Here is a 7,116-nt window from a genome sequence, read left to right on the forward strand (position 1 = left end):
TGTGCAGAAAGGTGTGCAGTATACTGCTGCATCCATTTTCAATAAGCTACCACAAGAATTCAAAAATCTTAGCAGTAATACATGCACTTTCAAATCGAAACTGATGAGTTTCCTCATTGGTCACTCGTTCTATCCTGTCAAGGAGTTCCTTGAAAAATTAAGGTGATTCTCATTGTATTGTTGATTGTGTTTACTCAAAGTTATGGCTTGACTTTTTTGGGTTCGTTAACATTTCATTTTTGTCCATTATTACTACTATGGTGTAATTTCATGTACTAACACATTCCATGACTTTGGATATTTGCTCCTCAAATTGGTCCTATGGCACTTGACATCCAAATAAATAAATAAAATACAGATGCAGCACCTGAGTTCCAATGCTGGGGGAACAAGTCTCTGATCTCCATATCCTGAAGGGAGCCAAATGGCTCTGAGCACTATGCGACTTAACTTCTGAGGTCATCAGTCGCCTAGAACCTATAACTAATTAAACCTAACTAACCTAAGCACATCACACACATCCATGTCCGAGGCAGGATCCGAACCTTCGACCATGGCGGTCGCTCGGCTCCAGACCTTAGCACCCAGAACCGCACGGCCACTCCGGCTGGCGAAGGGAGCCAATCAGGGACTGAAAATCTCTCTTGTCTGAAAAAAGATTTTAGACAAAGGGGGCGTCGGTCTCACGGTGAGCATGGCCATGTTTCGGCAAAAAACTTCTACCTAGATGGGACCACAGTCCCTCATTTACGAAGAGATCCAATATTTCCTGCTGACAGTTTCCAATTCCTGAAAACAGGCTGTAAAGCTTCCCACACAGCCTGACTGTGAAATATATGTTTCGTCCTCTCACTAAGAGAATCTAGTGACTTCTTGGCGTCAGTGGAGTTACAGTCTTTCCCCACTAAACACGAGCACCAACCACTCTGGTTGTATCATCTCAGCTTCTAACATGAGAATGCAGTTTTATGACCGTCCCGCCATTTACAGCATTCTCCCTTAAGTAGCTTTCTCCACTCACTTTCTGCCATCTGGTCGCGTTCGCAGCAGACTGTTGCCTGGCCCAGGTAAAATTTTTTGTTAGCTGGTGCCCCTCTGCTCTGACCCTAATTGGTAGGAGTGGTGTACCTCTGCAGGTACAGTTCACAGAGTGCTGATTCCGCAAATCACTTGCAGAGTCAGGTTGGTGAATACGACATTTATGGCTCACAATCCATCTTTCTCCCTGTTCTCTGTCGCCTCCACTATGGCTCCTCAGATACAAGTTCTCTACAGGCCACTCATGCACTTATAAGAACATTCTGCTCACAGTTTACTCATGTAAAAAAGTCATAAGCCACACATACCAAATGTAGTATTGGGGAACACAGAGATCACGACTTAAATAAGAATATTAATCTGAGCAACAGAGTAGTTAAAGTGAGAGAGTGGGTTGCCACCTTACAGTAGTTGCTGTGACTGATTTGGAAAAGCGGGAAATATGGGCTCGAGTCCCTATCTGGTACAAATTTTCATTACCGTCATTCCTGTCCACAGTTGATGATTGTTCTTATTTGCAATTGAGAATTAATTTAATGTATTGCATAACAGCTGTAGTCGCCACAGTGCCTGTTCCTTTGGATATGCATGCATGTTCAAAGGAACTTTGTGTCGTAGTCAGAATAACACAGGTACTGCAATATTGTATTTATCTTCTGATACTGGGCAAGCAACTTTGAAGTACAACATCTGACCTGTATGGGAATATACATAATGGATGTACTAGTACAGGCCATAGACGCATGGTTGATGATATATGGAAGTTTGAGTCTGGCTGTGAGTCAAGCACAGACAACCAAATGGTAAGGCGATCGCTCGCGATAGCCAGGAAATCAGGGTTTGAGTCCCGGTCTGGCGCAAATTTTCATTGTTGTCATTTGATTTTACAGCTGATGGTAGACCTTATTTACAATTCCAAATTCATTTAATGTATGTGTAATATAGCGAGGCTTTACACAATTGACAAAGACAGAAAAAATACATGAGTCAATTTCAAAAGGTGGTTTGAATATTAGTGTATTTGTTGTGTGTGATCTTTTGTGAATCTTCGATTTTAGGTTAGAGTGACCTTGTACCCCAGCACACATCTAAAAATAGTGCTGTCCTGTAAAAGATTACCTTTAACCTAATAAAGTAAATATTGTAAAATCAACACCACCAGTCTCAAAGCTGCCAACCACAGAAGAAATAAGAGAAATCATAAAAGACCTTAAAAATAATAAAGCACCTGGAGAGGGTAATATAGTTGCTGAACTCTGGAAGTACTCTAGTGACAACATGATACAATGTCTATCAGAAATACTCAAAGAAATCTGGACAACACACAGCTTACCACCAGATTGGGCATCTGCACTAATACATCCACTACATAAAAAAGGGAAGAAAACAGATCCTAGCAATTATAGGGGAATCTTCCTCTTACCAATAAGATCTTGTCTAAGGCGCTTTTAAAAAGAATAGAAGAAATACTTGACAAACAAGTAAGAGTGTATCAGGCTGGATTTAGGAAGGAAAGGTCATGTGCAGAACAAATATGAAACTTAAAGAAGTTAACAGAAATGAGGAAAATCAGGAACTTAAAATATCTAATTACTTTCCTGGATTTTAAAGAAGCCTATGATTCAATTGACAGAAATACACTGCATGATATCTTAAAAGGATTGAGACTCAATACTAAAACAACTAAAACAATTAAACCAACTTTGACAAATACAAAATCGAAAGTAAAATTTAGGGGAGAACTCTCAGAATGGTTTGAAATGAAGTCAGGTGTCTGACAGGGAGATGGTTTGTCACCTCTGCTTTTCAACTGTGCGTTATAGAAGGTATTTCAAGAATGGAGGAAGGCCATCAATACTAAAGGAATTCAACTAGGAAGAAATCCAAACAAGATCATTGTCGACTGTTTAGCCTTCGCAGATGACATGGCATTGATTACAGATTCGATAGATAATGCTCAAGAACAAATAAGAGAACTGCAAAAACAAGCCGCAAAAGTAGGGCTACAAATATCATTTGAAAAAACAAATTTCATGAGAAACATCTGTGATGCCCCTCAAAATATTGCAGTTGACAACAATACAATACACAAAACAGATTCCTTTAAGTACCTAGGAAAGTGGACTACATACAATGCAAAAGAAAAGACAGCTATAGAAACTAGAGTGCACAACATGGAAAGAGTGTTTCAAATGACCAAAATCGTTTATAACAAAAATATCCTTGTCATGGAACATGAAATTAAGATACTACCAAACAGTGGCCAGACCTGAAACTCTGTATGTTACAGAATCACTTAAACTGACAAGAAACAGAGATCTTGAGAAACTAGAGAAGGTCGAAAGAAGAATTTTAAGGAAAATACTGGGAGCTAAAAGAAACGATAATGCTGAATACAGGTTAAGACCAAATGGAGAGCTATACTTGAAAACTGAAAAACTAATTGATGTAATGAGGAAGAGGAGACTACATTCTGAATATATGTCCAAAAACCTTTTTGGACATATATTCAGAATGGATAACAACATACCAACCAAGCGGATATTCACATTACTCAGTAGCTACAAATACAAGACTGCATGGTTCATATAGACTGAAAAGGACATGGAAAACGCTGGAATTACAACAGACTCAATAGAAAATAGAAAGCATTTCAGAAAGGCAGTTGAAAAGGCAGAATTTCAGGTGAGAAAGAAAACAACTAGACAAAAGTGGACTCAAGAAGAAAGTGAACAACAGTCTAAAAGGATGAAGGAAATTTGTAAACTAAGGAAATCTAATACAATGAAGAGTAGCAAAGTTGATTCATTGTACCCTCCAAACGGGCTATTCGAAAGAAGAAGAAGAAAGTAAATACAGCAAGGCACACAACAATAAGAATTAAAAAACACAAACATTCTTATGTCTCATACTGCCCCCTTCTCAAGGGTCTAAAGGGAGTCCAAAAATTAATTGTAACATTAGACAGAAATATATTCATAGCACTGCACTCAAGAGGTGTGTAACAGGTAGGATGTGGCACATGTAGCGGTTAAGTTGGTGCTAAAGAAGGGTTACCCCTTTACTTAACATCATCAGCGCTGCCAGCGGTATTGGGGCAGGACCTGTCTCCAGTCTATGGCAGCAACAGGTAGGCATTTCGACTATTGACAGACCAGAGATGGAGCAGCAGATGACAAACAGTTGCTCTTGTTGAAGAAAGTCCTCCAGCAGCAGTTGTCACTGTCGTGGCAAGTGCCCAGAGACGTTAATCGCTCGGTCCAGCGCTCTCCAGTATCTCCTTTCTGGTAGGTAGCGGCGTTGCATTTAGGTCAGGTCTTTCGAGGCTCTTATGTGAGACTGCAGTGGTCCCAAGCGATTGTGTGACGTCAGAGGCGAGCCTCCGTTACCTACTGGCTGCAGATGAGGCACCCGTGCATTTGCTTTCACTCTCCATTGACACCAGTGAAAGGGACAAACAGGACTGAAGCCGTGCCTCCAACCCCCTTAAGCTACCCCAGTGTCATCACGTCCACTGGCTGCCTGCACTTTCTCCACAGGGTGGAGGGACAGCTCGCTTGTAGGCAAGCGGTCATGTGACATCAGAGGCCAGCCTCTGTTACTTGCTGGCTGCAGGCGAGGAACGCCTGTGGTGCTGTCACGTCAGCTGGTCTCTCGCCCAAGGATGTCACCCCTGCTATGACGTCTCACTGGCAGCCACGCCCAAGGTTTCACTGCGATATGCGAACCCTGCTTGCCACGTTGCGATATTGGCGCCTGCACTGCGTCGAGCCATATCCAGCCATGGTCTTCCCCTTGATCACCGTTTGAAATGCTGTAGTCCTCTGCACAATCCATAGCACATTTTTAGTGCCATGTTTTTACAATAATTGTTTACAAAAACATATACATAGAAAATCGTAACAAGTATATGAACTTATGGTCATTGAACTTTACGATATTATTATTATTATTGGAGAAAGAAGTGGCTTGCTGCTGTCATTCATTAAAATAATGAACTAAACAACAAGAAGTTAATCTCTTATCTAAAAAGACACCTAATCAATAATTTTCTAGTTGTGAAGACGTTCTGTTGTGTATGTTGGTGTCATGTTAGTTACCGAATACCCCTCAAGCACTCCAGCACAGCCTGATATTCCATACTTCAAGCACTCTCACTCCATGCAATAATAATAGTTATTCTACCCATTACCAAGTTTAGCTACCTCTAATCCTTTCTACTTTACGCTACTCTGGACTTCGATACTTTTCCTGATGCCAAATTATTCGATGGTGACGCTGATGCGGATATCTGGCGCAGAATCTTGCTGTCAGCGTAGATCAGACACTGGCACGAATTCACCTTTCCTTCTGAAACTGACCAATAACTCTCAAAAGTCGACATACAGATATCAACAATTAATAGCTACTGCAATGACATAAAATACGAGGTATTATTAATAATTATTAGTGCAAAACAATTAATATCATCGGTTTTCATCTGGTCCCATTCGCCATTTCCTTCCCATCAATCTAAGAACATACTACCATGATTCGCACTCCACGTGCTCTCGCCATGTAATACAAATCTTTGCCAATCTGGCTTTGGTTACTCACAGTCGAAAGATCTCAAGACGAATCCATTAGCGATAACCACAGACGAGAGAGTACCAGCAGCAAAAAACATTGCATCATGGGCGATTATCCAAAAGTGTGACCACACTCGAAAACCACCAACAAGAACACATTGCACCACTGGTGATAACCCTAATCGAACCACAGCGAGAAAAATAACCATACCCGAACGTCTACATGCCGCTGACGTGAACAACCCACGTCCACCTCGCAAGATACCCCCGCTGGTATTTGTGGCATGACCCAAACTGCAGCAAGATCCACTATTGGATTACAAATCAACCTCTGTGGCACCGTTATCTCCTTCTCACTCTGAATGGTGGAACAGATCGTACATACCCCCCATCAGCTATGCACAGAATATCAACAGAGGACAGCCAAACCATTACTACATTCCAAGATGAATTATCAGAAGAACTGTGTCTCCTACCGAACCAAAAAATGCAATTTTCACGTTGTTCCAACACATACCTTTTCTCTGGCGTGCCAAGCTACTAATACAGTAATGTTGAAGTGTTGAACCAACCAGTTCTGCCATAAATCCGAGATGTTTCCCCCTAGAAACCGGTACATTCCTATCCAGGAAATAAGTTTCCATCAGAGAGGATACCAGTACGTCACAAATTTGCGGTAAATCATCAAAGTGAAAAAATGGACAGAAGACTACGAACGCTAAACTCATCGATCAAATGTCACAGGAGAGGATCTTATTAGGTAATTATAATAACAAATCATTCAGACAGCATAAATGCAAACAAATAAAGAATTGTGTAATAAATGACTACATAAATGAACTGAAAACAAATGGTTCGTAAAGCGAACTTAATGATTTAACGAGGCCACCGCGGCCGACTGTCTATTTCTACATAGACTTCTGTTGCGGTCTCTGTTTGGGGGGTGGGGGGTTAGGTGCTCTGATTTCCACTGCATCATTCTGGTGATCATGTTGCGGACTTCGCCTATGAATCCCTCCATTATTTTTTGTTTGCCTGCGTTCCAGACCGGCTACACCAAGTGGTTACAATTTTGCATTTCTTTCCTGTTGCTATTTCCGTTTTCGTGAAAGTTACCGCCATACGTCCCCGACTGCTTCTATCATTGCACTAGGGCTCATTATTAAATATTTGGATATGATATTGATTTCTTGTTGCCCTATTTCTATTTTGCCTATCATCATTGCCTCCAGATGCACCTTGCGATTTTCGTCCATCATGTCGCATTCATCCCTCGCGTTTTGTGCTTCCTTGGCAAAGTCTAACTCTCATAGAGCGCTCTTGAATGATTGTTATGTCGTTACATTTGTCAAAGAGCAGTTCCTGGTACCTCAGTGGCATTTTCATGTAGCAGTGTCACATTATCTCCTTTTCACTATATTGTTGTTCCAGGTAACGGTTCATGTTGACGAGCCTCTCAAAAAACTTTACTGGACTGTGACACCTCGATGCTTCGTAATCCTTCCTTAAC

This window comes from Schistocerca piceifrons, chromosome 5, assembly GCF_021461385.2.
Source record: "Schistocerca piceifrons isolate TAMUIC-IGC-003096 chromosome 5, iqSchPice1.1, whole genome shotgun sequence".
NCBI lineage: Eukaryota > Metazoa > Arthropoda > Insecta > Orthoptera > Acrididae > Schistocerca > Schistocerca piceifrons.